General features: G+C 49.6%; 1 long non-coding RNA gene and 1 pseudogene across 1 annotated transcript; one reads left to right on the top strand and one right to left on the bottom strand.

The window, feature by feature from the left end:
- Window positions 1-4216: 4216 nt before the first annotated feature.
- Window positions 4217-14986, bottom strand: LOC127665144 (uncharacterized). The gene is made up of 3 exons (XR_007973320.1): window positions 14909-14986; window positions 7881-7999; window positions 4217-6046 (listed from the first exon to the last, which is right to left on the bottom strand). It is a non-coding gene; the product is annotated as an uncharacterized LOC127665144 (long non-coding RNA).
- On the top strand, window positions 14384-14497 carry LOC127665304 (uncharacterized; annotated as a pseudogene).
- Window positions 14987-21265: the final 6279 nt, after the last annotated feature.

Raw genomic sequence — 21265 nt, 5'->3', positions numbered from 1 at the left:
CCTCTTGCATACGTGGTGTAGGTGAGATGGACTACTCTGTGTGACACACTAGGCATGGGACCTAGCTCCCCAGTGCCAGTGAGACTTAGCTCTGTGTGTCATCCTCTGAGGATGGCTGGGGCACATAGGGGGAAACAGATTTTATCTGAAGCTTGATCTACACCAATCACATTGATTTTTTAATTTTCTTTCACTAAATCTGTCTTTATCCCGTCTCCACTAATATGGGAACAATCTATTTCTCACAGCCAGGGAGCATTGTCTGTGTGGAATTTAGAATGATCTCAATGGAGTTTATATGAGTTCTAATAAGGACTTACTTGGTGTAATTGCAGCTGGAAAGATTATGTAGAATAGATAGATTGCCTCTCTCTTTCTCTCTCTCTCTCTCTCTTAATTCCCCAGAAAGATAAGGTCAGACTTGAGACTCTCTTAACCTAGGCTCAAGTAATGGCTTGCCTACATGATCTTGAGCAAATGATTGAAACTCAGCTGAAAAGCATAGACAAAAGATGGTCTTATTCCTAAGACATGATGTGTTTTGGAATGTTTCCTGGGTTCTTTTGATACCCAGGTAGAGACAAATTTCTTCCTCCTTTTTGTTGTTATCATTTTTTGTTTCATTTTGTTTGAGACAGAGTTTCTCTGTGTAACAGAACCCTGGCTGTCCTAGAACTCAATTTGTAGACCAGGCTGGCCTCGAACTCACAACAATCTGTTTACCTCTGCCTCCTGAGTGCTGGGACTACTGTTTGCTACCATGCCTGGCAAAAATAAGTTCCTCTTAATGACCTTTCCTGTATGATTTTTGGAAGGTCGGTCACATATAGCAAGTCTTTCTTCTAGAGAGTTTGGCCTCAATGAAGCCAAACCAAGATGGCTACCAGCTTCAAGAGTGACAGAATTGATTGTGCTGCAGTGCTGGTGCCAGCTACAGCAGCCACTCTGTCCTCAGTTGAGATATATAATCCACATGCTCTTGAACACAAGGATTGTGACACCACCCCTCTGCCTGTTCTTCTCCAGTCCTTACCACCACTTACTTGTCTTTGATTCCCTACAGGAAAATCTTTTGTAGGAAACACTGAAATGGCTTCTGGGATTTTGTATTTGATATGAATGACAAGGGATGATAATACTACTAGTATTTTGTGAGCACAGCAACTTATCAAGCTACAGAATAAAAATACCCTTCGCAGAAAAGCAACAATGAGTAGCTGTCACTAACGGTTACAATAAGGCTCTTTGTACGTCTTACTGCCCACTAGTGTTAGCAGGACTTCCCCACATTCGTTTCTGCAGGCGGGTTAGCAGGTATCCACAAGGAGAAGAAAATTAGCCTTTGGCTAGGGCTGCTTTCTCCTTATGCTCTTGCCAACAGTTCGTGTTGCCTTAAGAGATTAAGCCTTTTTATGGCTTGCCTCATTGCCCTGCTGTCTGCAGGGAAGTAATGTCCTGACTGGCTTGGCATGTCCTGCTTGATGGAGACCAGGCATGCTGTGGGGCCGAGAGCAAGAGGGTTATTTGATCTCCCTGCTGTGGTTCTTACAAGTCCCATGGAGAAGGTTCTTACCCACAGAGCTCTGCTGGACTACTTGCACCAGCATAGCCAAACACCAGCAATTATACCAGAGCCAGGAGGCTTTCTCTGGCAGCCACCATGAGGGCTCCAGGACAGCTCTGGATGCCTCTACATCTTTCTCAGGCAAGCAACTGTACAGCAACTTCTGGGCCAGGCTGATGGAAGTTTCTGAAGGATATCCCCATGCTTCCAGGTATCTTGCATTACAAGAAAAGTCTTCTGTCTTGGGGTCTATCAAGATAGGTCCAGAGTCGGGTACTTGGGGCACTGAGGCCTGGCCTGTGGGCACTTGTGTGTGAAAAGCAGAGAAGCCCTCTTTCTATACTAGCTCATGAGTTGTTTTTATTAAAACTGCTGCTTGGCACGTTCCCCACTGCCTTCTCACCACACCTCTCTCCCCAAGAGAAGGCACACTCCAGAGCCAGCTCATAAACTCTTAGAGGCTCGGGCTCGTGCCTTCCCACAGGCAAAGCGTAATGAGCGGATTGCAGGCCGCAGGCTGCTGCAGTTCCATCGCCAAGCGCTGCCAGCTCATGCAAGACGCAAGCTAGCCTGTGCAGATGGCTCGGGTCAAAGTCTTCTGAGTGTCATGTGCTCACACTGGGATCAGCACTGCAAACAAGTGTTTTGTTTGATTTGAGAGTAGAAAACTCATTATTCAAAGAGTATGGTGGGGGTGGGGTGGGGGGGGATCCCCATCCCCTAGATGCATAGATCTGAAACTGGCGTTTTGAGAACTGGTATTGGCAAATGAGAGTTCATCAAACCCTGGCAAAGGAAATAGTGAAGAACAGAGTAATGAGATAGAATGAGGAGGAGGTATTTGCCAGATGTGGACATCCGAAGTGCATAAAGACAACAGACATCCATGTATGTAGTGGTTTTGTTTGTTTGTTTGTTTGTTTTGTTTTTTGGAGATAGGGTCTTACTGTACAGTCTTGGCTGTCCTAGAACTCACTATGTACATCAGCCTGGCTTTGAACTCTTAGAGATCCACCCGCCTCTGCCTCCAGTTCTGAGATTAAAGCTGTGCACCATCCACCATGCCTGCCTCCAAGAACTAACCTTAACCGTGAAAAGACAAATAATTCAACTTGAAAACAGATCCTTCTCTAAAGAAGAAACACAAATAATTGCTAAACCTATTATGTTAGGAGAAAAATCATTAGCCACCAAGGAAAATGCAAATCAAAGCAACAGTGAGCTATCAAGTTGCTGCAGTTAAAAATAGCTATTACCTTATTGTTTATTTAAAAAGACAAAGAATGACAAAGAGGTCCTGGAGCCAATGTAGAGGGAAGGGAACTCGTGCGTCCTCTTGGTGAGAGCATCAATTCGTGCCTTCACTATGGAGAACGAGGATAGAGGTCTCTATATCACCCTGACGTACCAGCAGGGGACAAAGGGAACGGAATCCACATCCATGCCTGCACAGGTCCTACAGAGCGCCAGGGTTCACACTCAGCCTAGGCGGCCAGCAGCTGATAAGTGGAGAGAACCTGAGGGTTGCACTCAACCAGATGGAGGGATGGAAGCCGGGACCCCGAGCCCTGCAACCAGCAGCGGCAGGGGCAGAACCGCACTAGCCGTGAAATGTGGTTTAAAGACTTTTTACATACAAGACTATCACTAAAGCTACAAAACACACACCTGTCATACACCAGAAAAAAAAAGTGAGAAGAGTCCGCGAGGGAGATGGCTCAGGGGTTCAGAGCTCTCCTGCCCTTGCAGAGGACCTACGTTCAGTTCTTGGCACCCACCACAGGCAGTTCATATCTGTAGGGGGAACAGTGTGGCTGCCTCTGTTGAAACGCTGGGGCAGGTGGGGAGTGGGGGGAGACATAGCCACAAAGGCATCTCCTACAGGAGGACCTAACTGAAGACTGCCTGAGAGAGCAAGGACTGCTGGTGGAGACAAGGGCAGCCAATCAGGAACTGCTGTTCAGAAGAGATGCTTTCTTGGGACCAATGGGTGTGGGGTGAGGGTATGAAAGGAGCTTGGCAGTGTTCAGAGGAGCTTGCTGCTGTGTTTCTCAGCTGCTCCTGAGTCTGTGTCTTTGACCCCGCTCCACATCACCTCCAGTCCCCAAGGGCAGGTAGGGTGGGCAGCGAGTCATCTGGGGCACAGGCAGCAGCACACAACCACCTTTAATTCCAGATCCGGGAGATCTGATATGCTCTTCTGGCCTCTGCAGGCACCTGCATACCTGTGCACATGCACATACATAAATATTTAAAAAAAAAACTGTTTATAAGTAGGAAGGAAATTCAGTAAACCATTTAAAGAATTAACTCCGGTGCTGAGATAAACGACATCATTTTAGGTTTTTACTTTAAAAGAAAGTAAGACCCGGGGCTAAAGGGATAGCTCAGCAGTTAAGGGCAATGACTGATCTTCCGAAGGTCCTGAGTTCAAATCCCAGGAACCACATGGTGGCTTACAACCCTCTGTAATGAGATCTGACGCCCTCTTGTGGGATGTCTGAAGACAGTTACAGTGTAATAAATAAATAAATCTTAAAAAAAAAAAGTAAGATCCACATTTTCTCAACTAGGATGGGCGTTTCATATTTATTTATTCACATGCACAATGTTTTGGACCTGATGACTTTTATGAAAATGGCATTTATTATGACATGCATACAGGAAAGTGAACAAATTGTGCATTATGGCTTGTTAGATTTTCTCTACGCAAACACAGCCAGCACCGAGGTCAAGCTGAGTCAGTCATTACTGCACACCCACGGCCTGTAGCAGCTCCGACCCCATACCACACACAAGGAGGACCCTTTTAAAAGATATATTTATTTTTATGTGTGCAAGCCTCCATGTGTATATGTGTTCCATTTGGACACAGGAACCCACAGAGACCAGGATCTGGATCTGGTGGGTACTCCTGGAAACAGACAGTAGTGAAGTACTCCTGGAGGTGCTAGAAACCAAACGCAGGTCCTCTGCAGGAGCAGCAAGGGCTCTGGATCACTGAACCATTTCTCCAAACCCCCTTTCCTGATTAAATGTAACAAGATGGATCTGTCCCATTTTGCCCTTCATGGGAACTATTTCATGTGCGGTTTGTGCTTGGTAATTTTCGGTAGAAGCTGCTTGCATTGCTTCTGTCCATAGTAGGAGGGAAGATGGCACAGGGTGAAGATCGTGGTGTGATTTCCTCTGATTTCAGCCCCCTGGTACCCACATCACTGCCGAGCACATGAAAGGTGCTTCACACACACCTATCATCCCAGCGCTGAAAGCTTCCATTAATAGTATCCTGGGCCCACATCCAGCATTCAGTCTGGCTAAAGCAGCAAGATCCAGGCTCAGTAAGATCCAGGCTCAGTGAGATCCAGGTTCAGTAAGATCCAGGTTCAGTAAGATCCAGGATCAGTGAGATCTGGGAGCAGTAAGATTCAGGATCAGTAAGATCCAGGTTCAGTGAGATCCAGGATCAGTGAGATCCAGGTTCAGTGAGATCCAGGATCAGTAAGATTCAGGATCAGTAAGATCCAGGTTCAGTAAAGATCCAAGATCAGTAAGATCCAGGTTCAGTAAGATCCAGGATCAGTAAGAGCCAGGATCAGTGAAATTCAGGATCAGTAAGATCCAGGTTCAGTGAGATCCAGGATCAGTGAGATCCAGGTTCAGTGAGATCCAGGTTCAGTGAGATCCAGGTTCAGTGAGATCCAGGATCAGTAAGATTCAGGATCAGTAAGATCCAGGATCAGTGAGATCCAGGATCAGTGAGATCCAGGTTCAGTGAGCTCAGGATCATTCAGGATCAGTAAGATCCAGGTTCAATGAGCTCCAGGATCATTCAGGATCAGTAAGATCCAGGTTCAGTGAGATCCAGGATCAGTGAGATCCAGGTTCAGTGAGATCCAGGTTCAGTGAGATCCAGGTTCAGTGAGCTCAGGATCATTCAGGATCAGTAAGATCCAGGTTCAATGAGCTCCAGGATCATTCAGGATCAGTAAGATCCAGATTCAGTGAGATCCAGGTTCAGTGAGATCCAGAATCATTAAGGATCAGTAAAATCCAGGTTCAGTGAGATCCAGAATCAGTAAGATCCAGGATCAGTGAGATCCAGGTTCAGTGAGATCCAGGTTCAGTGAGATCCAGGTTCAGTGAGATCCAGGATCATTAAGGATCAGTAAGATCCAGGTTCAGTGAGATCCAGGATCAGTAAGATTCAGGATCAGTGAGATTCAGGGTCAGTGAGATCCAGGTTCAGTGAGATCCAGGTTCAGTGAGATCCAGGTTCAGTGAGATCCAGGTTCAGTGAGATTCAGGATCAGTGAGATCCAGGTTCAGTAAGATTCAGGTTTAGTGAGATCCAGGTTCAGTAAGATCGAGACCCAATCTCAAAAATAAGGCAGAGTATGATGGAGGACACCGGAAATCGGCTCTGGCTTCTGTGTAGGCACTCCTCAGGAGTGTGCACTTGTGTACACACACATGTGTTATCTGTACAACACAGAGGGGAGGTTGGGAGGAGGGAGGGAGGGAGAGAACGTGGTCAAGCTCCACTTCTATGATACACTGTGTGTGTGTGTGTGTGTGTGTGTGTGTGTGTGAGTGAGAGAGAGAGAGAGAGAGAATGAGAGAGAGAGAGAACGACCTGGTCAAGCTGCATTTCTGAGAAATGCTGTGGCCTGCCAGCCTGTCACGGTTACGCCTCTCCTACAGTCTCTCCCACCTGCCAACATCTCCAGGACTAGGAAGGACTTGGGCTGGTCCTGTCATCCCAGCCCCATGTCTGTGGGTGGCTTGCCAAGGGGCACAGGCCTAAAACTGAAAGGAGGGGGGTCTGTGGTGAGCAGGCAGGATCAGATCCTTCAGAAATCTGGATCATCCCTCCTGCCTAGTGCTCCCTGTACAAGCCTAGTGCTCCCTGTACAAGCCCAGTGCTCCCTGTACAAGCCCAGTGCTCCCTGTCCAAGCCCGCAGCTGTCCCGGAAGCAGATGCTTCCTTTCAGAGATCGCTGCCTGACTGCATCTCTTAGCTTAGAGCTCTCCGCGTGCATATCCACCTTTCAGCCACTGCACGAGAACACCTTATTTCTCTTCTGTGGAAAGTCAGTTTGCACAGTGGCCCAAGACAGGCTTTGAGTTCAGGAACAAACAACCCTAGGCCCGAGTCCTTAGCCCGGATGTGGCCTCTGGGAGCCACTTCCCCAACTCTTCCCTGCTTCCATCTCCTGGGATAGCCTCATGACTTGCCCCCCCCCCCCTGCAGTCATTCTTCAGACAAAGTTGGGGTGATCATAAAATGGGCAGGGCGACACTTCTTCCTCCCCCCATTCCAAGCTGCACCTCCACTAGCCTGCAGGAATCTCTGGGAAAATGTTCTGGAAAAAAACAGAGGTGGTTTTTATGACTCTCTCCTCGCCTAAACCTGCTGTTAGGACAGAGCGCAGACCCTCAGGCTCTGACCATTACCCTCCAGTGTGGACTCTGGCTGTCCTGGCTTTGATGTTGTCTACTAAATGACCACTGGGTCACCAGGGAGCTCTGATCTCTCCAGCACCTAATAATTCAAACAGCCTGAAGTCAAGAGCAAGCTAATCAGGCTACAGCCCTCGCAGCTGCGGGTTGGAGCTGACTAGGAAGCCGTCACTTTCAATCTGAGGCGCTTGCCCGATAGCCTGATGACCACAAGGCAGGCAGGCAGGCGAATGAGATGGGATTCATTCCTGCACGAGGGCTGTCTAGCTGTGGCCTCTGGTCACAGGGTTTGAATCATGGTTGTCCTGGCTGGACCATCGGGTGAGAATTAAATTTTAATTTAGAAAGTCCTGTCTCCACAGCCCTGGTGGCCGTCGTCTGGTGATTGACTGACTGGTTTCTTTCACCTTTGCATGCCTCAGGTTTTTACTGGCAGAGGAAATGAAGGCTGAACCCGGGCAGGAAATTCCATGTACACAGGTGTTTCTGATTAGCCCTGTGCACCTCGGCCAGGGGCACAACCAGGGGCCAGGGATCTCTGTGAACCTCGAGCCTCTCTCTAGCCTGACAGCTATGGCTGCTTTGTATCTGGTGAAGGCTGGACAGGACACTTAGGCTGATGCAGGGCTGAGGTGCCAACAAAATGTCCCGCCTGACCTCAGGAGCCCCAAGACCACCTGTCTTCTCTACAGGATTGCACGGCCTCTGCTCCTGTAGTGGGCAGCCAGAGCCCCAGAGCCTGACCTGGGAGATTAGCATCCCGAGGTGTGTTTACACATTGTAGGCTGCTCTTCATGTGGCTGACCTACCCCCATTTTCACATCTTCCAAAGGGCTTAGAGATCCTAAAGTACCTCCTTCACTTGAAAGGACATCTTCAGAGGGGTCAGGAAGGGCAGTCTTGGGCTTGGTCTGAGATGGCCATCTGCAGAGGCCATAGTAGCAGCTTCCTCATTCCATCATGCCTCTGCTGCTGTGGGAATAGTTCTGCATTAGTCCTTCACTAGTACGGACAAAGGCACTCAGGGCTCCATTCCACCCAGAGACTATACCTAGAAAGTAGTGGAACTCAAGAAACGACACAGAGACACGCTTGGTACCACTGAGTAAGTGACCCTCCAACCCTACCCACATGTTTTCACATCTGTAAAACGGACATCCTCGGAACACTGTGTGCTGAATCGGCATGTGAGCTAATGAAATATTTTCTGTCAACTATCAGGTGCATGCATGTCTAGAATAGAGCTGACAGAATCCACACATGGCGCCCAATTGGGCATATGCTCCCTGGGAGCAGCTCCTAAGACTCACCCCAAAAGTACATCTTAGGGATGCATTGGATTATAACTTCAAACACAGCCCAGGATATTACAGACACTTCAAAGGCAGATGTAACAGGCATGGACCCGGAAAAAGCCTAGTATACAAATACACCTTGATTACTTGGGAAACCGAATATTGATGTAAATGACTGCTTATGTGCTAATTTTAAGACACTAGTATGTTACTACAGCACAGCAACAGAGATAGATCTGAATGTGTAGATGATGCTAAAGTTCTAATCAGCCCAAAACCAGAGGACAAGACTAATGTTGTGGTGGGGGAGCTGGAGAAGGCCCTTGCCCTACACAGGACATGGAAGTAGGCCGTCAGCATGAATATGGGTGGCTGCAGACAGAGGTTCTTGGGATGAGGAACAGACTGGGGGATGTGAGACCAATCCACACCACGGTCAGCCATGTGTGTGTGTGTGTGTCTACTTGTAAGCATGCATTGTGTATGTGTGTACATGTATGCATGCATGTGTGTACATGTATGCATGCATGTGTGTACATGTATGCATGCATGTGTGTGTTTGTGTGTGCATGTGTGTGTGTATGTATGCAGGTTGCTCACCTGTGCTTGAGCAGGTTTATATGTCTTCCTCCATCACTCTCCATCCCTGCCCTGCCCTGCCCTGCCCTACTCTATTCTCTGAGACAGGGTTTCTTGCTAAGGCCAGATCTTGCCATTTTAGCTAGCTGGCCCAGCCAAGGCTCTCCCAGCATGGCCCATCCTCGCACCTCCAGCCCTGTGGTGATAGGCATGGCCACCACACCAGCTCTGTACCTGGACGCTGGGGACCCACAGCCAGGGTCTCGTGCTCTCACCGCTGGGCCACAGCCCACGCCAGCCTTCTCTAACAGCCTAAGGTCTGGGATCCCTACCACTCTGTAGGGTTGGCAGGAGAAGGGAGAAAGAGAGAGCTGACTCTACTTGCCACTAAGACCTGAGTCATGCCCCTTTCCCCCAGGCTATACCTCAGGACATCTGACCTCTTTAATTAGCTCAAGAGGATTTGTGCTGAGCTGAAGGCTTGCTTGCTGCCAAGAATCAAAGGGATTCCCTTGAGATCCCCCAGACCCTGTGAGAAGAGGGCTCCAGATCTGTTTGTGTGTATAGCTGTGTGTACAGGGGTGAGCTGGGAGCTAGTCCATGGCGGGACACTAAACCCCATTCTGAGGACCTCTTGCTCTCAGTGAAGCCCGAATGAATGATTGTCACTGTCCTCTGTGCAGGGTGGGAGGTGACTGAGATGTCTCTGTCTGCCTGTCTGCCTGACTGTCTCTGTCTCGGTCTCCATCTCTGTCTGTCTGTCTCTATCTCCCTGCCTCTGTCTCTCTGTCTCTGCCGCTGTCTGTCTCCATCTCGATCTCTCTGCGCATCATCCAAGCACAGCTTCTTCCTCTAGAATCCTTGTCTGACTGCCCTTTGTCTGAGCGAGCTGAGAGTCCTTCTAGAAACCACATGTGGTTGTTCCTTTCTTGGCAGCACACAGCTGTCCCTTGCACTCTGTCAACTGCCTGCCGTCTCGCCCTGCCAGCACGGGGTCTCAGAGGCGGGCCTTGGACTCGGGACCGTTGGAGCTATAGCAGTTCTCGACTCTCAGTTCCTCATCTGCAGCCACTGGATATTTCTTCAGCTTCCCCTCTCAACTCTTCCTTCCCTGAGACATAACTATGAGGCATAACTCATCCCTCCTCCCTTTGTGTCCCCTATTCCTCCTGAGGCCATCATTGTGGTCCCCTCAGGGGGACACTTGGCTCCATTGCAACCCCCAGCCTGCTAGTGAGGACCATCAGTTAGGGGTTGCCAGTCGGCTTGAAGGTAGGATGGAAAGATAACTACTTAACACTAAGTACTGCTTAAGTACTAGTCCCTCACTGCCCTGAGTACTCCACATGCCATCCCGTCCTCCTTGGCACGAGATGAGAGCACACACAGAATGGGGAGTTGGGCGTGGGGCTAGAGAGATGTCTCAGCAGTCAGATGTCTTCAGCACTCAGCTAAAGAGATGGCTGCTCTTTCTAAGGACCTGGGGATTTGGTTCTCAGCACCCAGGTGGTATCCCACAACTGTCTGTAGCATCTGGTCTCTGTGGGAACTGCAGAAGTCTAGGGTTTTCTTTCTTTAAATTCCTCTACTTGCCTGCAGAGTTCTAGGAAGTGTTGGCTCTGTTTCATCAGCAGGGCCTGATGCAAGGTCCCCGGGTATTTCCATGCTGTCCCTGAGGCAAACCTTGGGTGTGCAGAGCATTATAACAGGCATCCAAGATGTCTGGAACAAGCTGGCCCCGTGCCCTGGACATGGAAATGCTGTCTGCCGTCAGTGACGAAGTTGGAGTAGTGTCTTTTGGTACAGCGAGTCAAGGGACCACATGGAAACACTTTAGCTGGCCCTAAGAGGTCCTGGCTGGAAGCCATGAGTGGCGGCAGGTCCAATAATTTGGAGAGGCAGGTATGATTGCTGCCAAGAATCAAGGGGAGTTGTTTGGAGTCTGATCAGCCATTCCTGCTCATGGGAAAAGCCATCACGACAGGCCTTCGGCCCTATAAGTGAAATGCCTCAGTGAATTGATGCTCTGTGCTGTTAGGCTAGGGCGGGCAGTGGGCATAGCTGCTGAGGTTATGAGGAACTTTATCTGTGATCTTGTCTGTCTCCTCATTTTCCAATGATCTGTCAATGGCCAGAGATCCCACGATCCAAGAGATGGTAGCAGAGACATGGGACAACGGTGACATGTCTGGAAAGGCAGTTCGGACTTTAACGGCTGACCATGGGAGATGGGCCGCGGAGTACAGACCTGTGAAATTGTAGGATGCGATGCATAGGCCCGGCTGGGTCTCTGAGCACCTGGAGGGCCCCCTCTGCCTTCCTTCTCAGCCTGACCACACAGGCTGCAAAGCACAGGCCCTCCCTAGGGCCTTAGGGGAAGATGGCCTCCCCAACCTCATCTGCAAACCTCATCTCCAGGCTCAGAGCTTCCTCCCAGGTGGGGCTGCCCCCTTTTGGAGCCCAATTTCCCCATCAGCCCCAGGCCATATATCTTGCCCTGCTTTCTCCCGATGCTTTATAGCCTGCTGGAAACACTGCTCCTTCGCACTTCGAAAGGTACCACTTGAAAGCATCTCGAGCTAAACCAATACGATTCTTTTTTAATTTGAGCAGGCTTATTTCTCCGAATGGCTTTCCTGATCTTAGGAGGGCATGCTCCCTAATATTAAACTTTTTTTTCTTGAAAAAAAAAAAGGGACTCACATCTGTTTGATATTTAATTCAAATTGAATGGCAGGACGGGAACGAAATTGCACGGCAAAGGGCCATAAAGCGTGATGTTTAAGAGAGCCAAGCATGGTAAACCTATATGCCAGAAAACAGGGAGAGACAAAACGGAAGGGATATAGCCTGGGCATTGGGGGTTCCTCCTGCCCAGAAGCTGAAGCTCTGAGAAAGGAGGATATTGTATGCCCACTGGAGGCTGTGGAGGGGCTGCTTTCCTGACTCGCAGGGTCCTAGAACCCAGCCCCGACAGCTGCAGGGGAGGTGGTGCCGTGGGACTTTTCAAGGGCTGCTGGGTAGCTGTACATAGACAGTCTGAGTGTCCAACAGATGCTACTTTGCTCTTGGTGTCCAGGAAGCCAACTCAGAGAGCCTAGGCTAGAGCCCTCTGTACCTCATCCCTGCTGGCCCATTTTCCAGAAACATCAACATCCTGTATTCCAGAGGCAGAAGACGGAGGCTCAGAGAACCCAGTTCCCTCCGACCTTGTGAGGAGGAAGGTGGTCCTAGGTGCCTCACAACCTGTCACTGACTTTAAGCTCTGAGACAGAAAGGCCCTAGGAAAGATGTCATTATAGTCATTTATCTTCTACCCTCTGCCAGGCTGCATGTTAAGTAAAGGGCTGATTCCAGTCCTTGCATACCCTCTCCAGCTATGAAATCTGACAGGCCACTCTTGCTAGGCAGATGTACGACGGCGAGGCTCCACCAGGCGGGCTCAGAGCTGGCCACGGGCTGCCCTGTATCGAAAGCGAGGATGGAGGAGAGGGCGGTGAGCAAAGGCTGAGGGCAGGAAAGATGCAGGCACCACCGCCAAGCAGCTGGCAGGCTGGGCCCACTTCTGCTCTCCGACCCTTCATTTCCTCATCTAGAACATGCCACAACCTAACCTTCCCCCGAAGCGACTTCCGATTTCTGTGGCGAAACATATAAACAAATTCGCTCTCGAATGGTAGAATAATTTCATTTGAAGGCATTTTCACTATGTTTTCTTGTTCCACAGCACCTAAATACAAGGAACCACACAGTAGGGTGCTGAGACTCTCTCACAGGAGTTGGTTGTTAGAGATGATGAGGTGTCAGGCTGGAGAGATGGCTCAGCACTCACAGAGGACCCACGCTCAATTCCTAGCACCCACATGGTGCCTCCCAAGCATCCATAACTTGATCTCCAGAGGACCACTAGGTATGCACGTGTGCACAGGCTCACATGTAGGCCACACACTCATATATATATATATATATATATATATATATATATATATATATATATATCAAACTACTTAAAAAAAAGATCATAGACATCTAAACAGAATTAAGCCATGTAGTAGCTATTCCTGTTGTCAACTTGTCAACTTGACTTTATCTGGAATGAACCACAGTCCAGAATTGGAAGGCTCACCCTGTGATCCTAATCTGGAGGCTGGGAGACACAATTTTTTGACCTGGATCTTGGCATGGAGATCTTGGGACATAGAGGCAATGAATCCCAGAAAATTAAGACAGGAGGATCTCTGAGTTCAAGGTCAGCCTGGGACAAAATAAGTCCCAGATCCAAGCATGGTGGCACATACCTTTAATCTGGGCCACACCTTCTGCTGGAGACCTACATAAGGACATTGGAGAAGGAAGATTTGTTCTCTCTCTTCTTCACCTGCTTGCCTTGTGGGACTGAGCAACTGCTAGATCCTTAGACTTCCATTCACAGCTGCTGCTGACCATTGTTGGGAGATGGACTACAGACTGCAAGTCACCAACAGATTCTCCTACTATATAGAGACTACCCATAAGTTCTGTGACTCTAGAGAACCCCAACTAATATAAGCCACTTGAGTTAATAGTAAACTACATTTAATCATTTACAAGAATTACTAAAATTCTACTAAAGTTATACAAACTTGCTTAAATAAGCTGCCTTTAATTTAAAGTGAACAATCAAAACTCATTGCTTCCTATGCATCTTTGTTGTATCTATATTCTTTAAATCTGTCTTTATTTATGTGTTTGTGTGTGCCTGCTTGTTCGCACTGCGCCATGCGTGTTAAGTGCCCACAGAGCTTAGAAGAGGGCACCAGATCCCCTGGTGCTGCAAGTACAGGCACTTGTGAGCAGGCTGACATCGGTGCTGGGAATCGAACCTGGGTCCTTAGCAAGAACAGCAGGTGCTTTTAACTGCTGCACAGCCTCTCTGGCCATAGTGTCTGTATTCTTGAGAGTATGGAAGGGACTGAGCCGGGGCAATGGTATGCTTCCTGCCTAGAACTGAAGCAGAAGCTCTCGCACTGAGAAAGGAGGAGGTGAGAGAAGCAATGCGCACTGGAGGGCGGGGGCGGGGGTGGGGCGCTTTCTGGCTCTAACAGGATGGTGCTGAGATGCCATGGGGCCCTTCAAGGGCTGCTGGGTAGCTCTACACAGACAGCCTGGGTGACCAACCTGGTGCTAGCCTGCTCTTGGTGTCTAGGAAGCGACCGCATCTGTGTGGCAAAAACCAATGATAGAAAGGTATGTGCTGGGGCTGGAGAGATGGCTCAGCAGTTAAGAGCACTGACTGCTCTTCCAGAGGTCCTGAGTTCAATTCCCAGCAACCACATGGTGGCTCACAACCATCTGTAATGGGATCTGATGCCTCTTCTGGGGTGTGTCTGAGGACAGCTACAGTGTACTTATATAAATAAAAATAAATATATCGAAAGAAAGAAAGAACAAAAGAAAGAAAGAACAAAAGAAAGAAAGAAAGGGAGAAAGAAAGGTATGTGTTCCTGCCCCTAAAGGCTTTGTAGGTGTGGCTGCTGTGTCACATGTATGTCAGTAGGTAGTAGAGAGGAGAGAGGCTGTGTCTATTCAGTGTTCTGACCTATAGTAGCCTAACATTCTCAAAAGAAAGAAAGAAAGAAAGAAAGAAAGAAAGAAAGAAAGAAAGAAAGAAAGAAAGAAAGGCAGGCGTTTCTCTGAGTCTCTTCCCTGTCATTCAATAATGTCACCTTGTAACGGGTTCTCAAAACAGACCACAGTGAGGACAATCACACCATGGAAATCAGCAAATGCCACCATGGGAGCTTCCATATCAGAGCGAGCCAGATGTTGAGCAGCACAGCTGTTGGGCTGTCCCTGACTGGAGCCTGCTGAAGGGAGGTGTGTGCAGTCTCGGGGTCCCTTCCTCCCAAGCCAGGGCGGCTGTCATCAGGAGGAACAGTGGCCTAGGCAACAACGCTGACTTTTCCTTATCACAACTCCTCAGTAGGCTCCCTGCCCCTCCCCCACTCCTCACAGGGCCTCCTCTCACCTGGTTCTCCCTTGAGAGTCGTCAAAGCTCTGGTTTGGAAGGCAAGCCGATTCTCGGGGTGGGAATGCTTTCTCTCTCTTTAAGCTGAGAAGAAAAAAAATCACAGCTCGTAACTATCCTGAGGTTTTCTGTTACCCAGACTCTCAGGCAGGGGACCTGTAGAAAGCTAGAGTGGGGAAGAAGTCTGAGCAGATGTGGCTTTGAGATGTTTCAACTCAAAAATCTATGTGGTAACTAGAGGCCCAGGAGAAGCAGAATATAAAATTGAGGGCCAGCCTTCCCTGTTACCTTCCCGCCTAGGCCTCTAATGAGTGTCCACGGAGGCCGTATGATCCTCAGTAATGAGGCCCAGAGTTGGTTCTGAGCCTCCAGACTCCAGGCTGCTGCCGGTCCTCCTGGGGCAGATCTCCGAGTCCAGGAGCTGTGTGCCTCTTTCTGAATGGGAGGCGAGGCCTGTCTGGAAACAGCCCTGCTGGCCTGGCCTGGCGGATGAGGGTTGTGCCATGAGACTCTGCTGGGGGCTGTTGTTGGCTCCTGGGCTCAGTGGCTGCCTCTGGAGCCAAGCCATTCATTCTTCACAGCCTGAGCTCTTGGCCTTTCAAACTCCATTTTTAACTGCTCCAGCAACAGTTCTGTCAAGCCTTCAACAAGTGTATGTTGGATTTGGTCCCTAGAAGCCTGTTCTTATCCACTCAAATTTTCTTGATAGCTCTCACCTTCCTGCCTTCAGGGCCTTACTGAAGACCCGGCTGAGAGCCAGGCAGCTGTCAATCATGTCTGAGAGAGTTTCTACAACATACAGATGAGACATTCTAGCAAGCAGACTAGACCATACTGTCCCCTATGGAGATGAGGACTTTTGTGCCACAGAAACTGCTTACTGCCCCATTTGAATGTCCCAGCATTGGAGCTGGATGGTAGAGGGCTCTCCTCAGTAGGAGCAGCCAGGGATCTTTCTGGAAAGATCTGGTGGCTAATAAGATAGCTGGCACTTCGTGCATACACTAAGTTGCTTTACATATTGGGTTCCCTGCCCCATCTTCACAGAGGTGAGGTAGGCACTAACAGTATCCCAGTTTTGTAGGTGAGGAGAAGGTGGCACGTGTGGTAATGGAAGCTTCTAGAATCAATGGAGAACACTGAGGATTTGAGTATTAGTCTTCTTTGGATACCTCTCTCTCTCTCTCTCTCTCTCTCTCTCTCTCTCTGCTCTGTGTCATGACTCACGAAGGGAGCCATCAAAGCAGGGCACTTTGGCATCCTGGTGAGGATGTGTGAGAGCCAAGCCAGACCTCACCTGGCTTTTCTTTGTGTGGTACTAGGCTGTACCGTCTGCTTGCCCACAGATGCTTAGGTCAGAGAGGTTGGCAATGGAGTCCCTACAACTTCCCCTACCCTACTTGACGGCTCCCCTAGGGCCCAGACAAGGCTAAGGGACACTGACACAGAACGCACTGGGCTTGCGTTGGAGTTTGGCTGCCCACGAATGTACAGCACTCTCCTTTCTCTGCTCTGTGCTGCAGGGACTCAGACCCTTCAGGCGGCTTAGGCTCAGTTTCCTTTGCCAGCTGCTTCTGCCAAAGGGAGGTCTCCTGGGAGGTGGTGGGGCTGTGAAAGAAGAGAAACCCAGCCATCTGCCTCTTCACACCACCTCAGGAGCCACCCATGGCCCCAGCTGGCCAAGAGCAGTCAGTTCCTCCCTCAGAGGCCGCCATTTCCACAAGAGGCCTTCACGGCCGTTTTGGTTTCTCTGATACCCCTTCTCCTGGTTGCCACTGAAGTCACAGGGGTGCAGCCAGCTTTGGTTGTCAGGTCCATACACGCTAATCTCTGAATTCCACTTCCTGTTTAGGTTCTCAGCAATTCTCCTGCTTTGGTCTCCAATTGCTCAAGTTGCAATTCTTTTTGTTGTTGTTGTTGTTGTTGTTGACTACTTGAGACTGGGTTTGTTTGCCTGACTTGGTCCTGAATGATTAAAACCCTCCAAACAAGGATACATAACAGTGTCCCTGTTCCCTCGGGAAGACTTTTAGCATAGTGACATCTGAGCTTGCAGAACAGAACCCTAGGATGCCAGGTCTGGCTGCCTGGCTGAGCGCTGGCTTCCTGGGCAGCCTCTGCCTCACACTGACGAGCCCCCCACCCCACCCCAGCCCCGTCTCCATAGCTTTAAAAGAAGGCAGAACAGACATCCTGGGTGGGTTTCCTTCCAGGAGACAGAAGGCTGGACTCCAAGCCTGGAGCATGGGGGCTTCTCTGTGCTGATAGCACGCAGAGGGATTAGGGGGAGAGAAGGGGACCTTCTGTTTCTCAGGAGCCAGGTCTACATGGTGACTTCCTCATTCCCTCATGGCTGCGATCTTGACTCAGATCTGCTTTTTCTCTGGCTCCCCCTTGCTTCCAAATGTCCAGAGCTGCGCCCTCCACAAATACTCCCTCTAAGATGGTTTCTTTTGGGGGGTGGAGGGGGTGGAGGCCATTTTTCTCCTGGAAATAAATACCAGAAGAACAGGGAGAGGCTGGGATGGGGTGAGTTGCAGCCCCTCTGGAGAACAGTCCCTTCCAAATGGTACTTTCATGTCCTTTTGGTTCACATGCCTAAAGAAGAAAATCATTCCACTCCGCGGCTGGGGCTCACCTGGCCCTCCATAGCTCACGCGGGATGCTTCTTCCCCAGGGGAGCATGTGATTGGACAACAAAGGAAAGCCGGAACAATTCTTTTTCCTCCATTCCCTCCCCGCCCCGCCCCCCAGCAGGCTTAATGCCTCGGCCATAAAGCGTTTACAAACTCTAAAGAAAGATAATAACTTCCCTTCTCACGGCCCAGTCGCAGGGAGGTAATGCATGTTTCCAATAAGCTGGAAATGCAACTCAAATAGCAGGTCTTATTTCAGTTTAATCCGCCTGTGAGTTCACGTTAAAGGTAAGAGGAATCAGCCTTGCAATGTGAACCAAGTTCATTAAAATCAGCATCTCCTCCTAGGGCTTAACTCTCCCCTTCCCCCACAAATCTTGGCTAGATGGATGGATGGCCTGGGGCAGCAGAGAGTGCCTGCAACCCAGAGGCCACCAGCAGGGAGCAGGGGATGCCGGAGCCAGTGGATGGAGTAGGAGACAGGTGTCCCAGCTTGAGCTGGTTTGTGGGGGCAGAGGTAGTGCGGAAGCATCTACATTCAATGAGGCTTGCTTGCTTCTGACACCTCTTGACTGATGGCGACCTGGTAGTGCAGTGGGTAGTTATAGAAATGATTCCGTGACCTCAGCTCTACCAGACACCAGGAGGCCTGAAACTGGACCCCTCAACTAAGACTTCCTTTTCATTTATGAAGCTACTGCTCCCTGGGTGCCCAGGTGGTGCTCCCTGGGTGCCCAGGTGGTGCTCCCTGGATGCCCTATTGCTCCTTTGTGTAGCAATAAATATTTCTTCAGGTTAAGAACTGTCCTGTCCAGATTTGGGCAGGGTGATCTCCTGGTGCCCTATGGTTTCAAGCAGTACTGGTATGTGTAGCTGGCAGGCTTGCAGAGCAAGTTGGTTATTGCTGGTTCGTGCTTGGGAGAGGGGGCCAGGGAAAGGATATTTGGCAGGTAACTGGCCTGGGCCCCGGCTAGCCAGCTGACTCCTGACTGCCTCAGGTAAGGCCCTTCTCAGGGTCTCCTGGGAGAGCCTGCAGCCTTGTGTCTCTATTGGAGGCTGGAAGAGCTGGAGAGAGGGAGCTGTCTCCCCTTCTCCATGACAGTCAAGCAGTCACCATATAAATACCCCAAACCCGGGTTCCACTTGAGTTGGGTTACAAAGGCTCAAGGAGGAAGAGGGGAAACAGCCAAGTTCCCCAAAGCCCTGGGCTGCCCATAGAGGAAGGAGAGGGCAAGACGACTTATCTTTCGTCCTCCTAGACTCTCCGGTCTTCCGGACATCACGGGCTGCTTCCACTGTGGGCTCTGACTGCTAATGCCTGCTTTGTCAAGTTTGCCTCAGACTTCATTATCAATGTCAGCCTAACATCCGCTGGCCAGCACTATCATGGCCACTGGGTGTGCAAGACATCCAACAGCCTTGAGATGATATAGAGACTCAGACTGGGAAGACTCACATGACAGTGAAGCCCAGGCTAGTGAGGATCAAATAGCCTCAACAGGCAGAGCAGGGCAAAACTTCTCAATTTCCAGACGTTGTCTCCAGAACTGTAGGGCTTGAGGTCCACTTGACCAGAAGGGATTTATTTATGCTGGTGTGTTTGCAGCACATGTGTACAGGCAATTGAATACACAGGTGCTTAACTTGGTTCATCGAACTGGCTAATGCTAACCCTCCTGAACACCTACTGTGTGCCACAGACACATTTACATGCAGTGCCTCAGTTTACCTCTACAGGGCCTCTAATGTAGGAGGCTCAGGTCCAAAGACCATGGGATGGTAAGTGAGCAGTGTGGATTGTAGCTCAGACAGCAGGCTGGCCAGAGCCCAGCTTGATGCTACTGGTGTTTTGTGCATATGAGTATCCGTGCATCTGTTTGCTTCCATGTTCTCACCCCTGTGGCCACACAGGCTGCACTGCTGGGCAGGGGAGCTGAGGACATTCCTGGGAGATGGTTAGAGGGGACCCTGCATAGGCAAGAGAAGCAATGTCAAATCCACGAACCAGGGTCTTGAAGCCGACCTGCAAATTTCAAGGGATAGAGGAGTGGAATGGGGGCTCGAGGTTTATGCTTTTCAAGGGAAGCAGAGTCTAACAGAGTTTCCTCTCCTGAGCACTTGACACAAGCCAGGGGTGGTTGGTGTACAGTTATAAATGAAGCGCTTGGGAGCGGGGCAGAGGCAGGGCAGTGAACGCAAGCCTGCTCTGAGCCACACAGTGAGACTGTCTAAAATAAATAAATAAATAAATAAATAAATAAATAAATAAATAAATAAATAAAAGAAGGAAGAGAAAGAGGAGGAGGAGGAAGAAACTCTCCTGAGGAGACCATGTGAAACAAGCCAGATGTTTCCTGGCTCTTCTCCTTCCTGTGTCTGGCCTGTCATCTTCCAGAGTACTCTTCAGCATGAAGACCGCACAGACACTTCACCCCAATACTCCAACCACACAGTCTCTGTCAGGGACCCAGTCTCTGTCGGGGACGTACACTACTCTAACTCATGCACCCCCTAGCACAGATGAGTCTGTACCCTCCTGAAGGGGAGGGGATGGGGAGAGGCAGTCAGCAGCTGTCGTCGGTGCTACAAGTTCTTCAGAAGCTCCTGGAGCTTCGCCCAGAGACCCTGGTCCCTTCAGCCTTTGGTGGTCACACACGGTCTCCAAGTGTGTCATCTTAAGCTGTGTCTGTGGGCAGCTGCTCTGTGATTGGCAGACTGGACAGCACTTTGGGGACTTCAAATCATCAGCCTGAATTAGGGGCAGTTTCTCCTCTCCCGAGCCAATAATGTCTCTTGTTCTATAAACCTACATCTTCTGATACAAAAAACCTTTTCCTCCCTCCAGGCCCCAAATGGAAATAAAATCCTTAGAGCGTCACAGAGTGTCAAAAGCCCTTGAACTCTGGAGCCAGATCACTGGGGTTCAAGTCACTCCAAATTCCAAGTTTGTGATAAGCTTAAGGAGTATATATTTTAACTTCCCTGTCTTTGGTCTCAGGATGGCAGCCTTCTTTTGAGTTCCTTCTGTGTGCCAGGCATGGCGCTACGTGTTTTCCAGGTCCCATCTCCTGAGATGCTCTCAAGGGCTTGAGAAGATTGGAATGCTTATCTTCCTGGCTTTCCAGAGGCAGAAATATAGGTCACAATGGGCTAACTCACTTGGCCAAGGTCACCCAGCTCACAAATGAGATGGCCCTGGCTTCTGACTTTCTGATTTTTACTGTCCTTACCTGAGTACTATGTCTATCTGGAGGACTGTGAGGAGTGACAGGGTAGTGACATCTGGCTCCAGCACTCAATGGCTTATGACACTGTGACTCCATCAGCAGAGAGATGAGGATATAGCTCAACGTCAAACCCACTCAATGATAGGGCTTAACTCCAATCGAACAGAGGAGAGGGAAGATATCAACCGCTGTGATAAATAATCAAGTCATTTCCCCCCAATGCTTCTCTGTCCTGAGGCTGGCGAGCTGCTGCCAGGCAGATGTGCTACTGGCTTTGTTTATTCCTGGATCCTGAAACTTGGTACCCATTTGGCACGAGGTGGGCATTTGGTGCAAGATCATTGACAAATGAAGGAGAAACTGCTTTGGGAGGCTGGGGGGGGGGCATTTACAGCATGGCCGGCACTGTCCCAGGTAGATGCACATCAGCACTGTCCCAGGTAGATGCACGTCTTATGTCTATAATCTGAGCATACTCAACCCATCCCATATTC

The sequence above is a fragment of the Apodemus sylvaticus genome, chromosome 14 (genome assembly GCF_947179515.1).
Source record: "Apodemus sylvaticus chromosome 14, mApoSyl1.1, whole genome shotgun sequence".
Classification (NCBI taxonomy): Eukaryota; Metazoa; Chordata; class Mammalia; order Rodentia; family Muridae; genus Apodemus; species Apodemus sylvaticus.
This window is presented reverse-complemented; position numbering and strand designations above follow the sequence as displayed.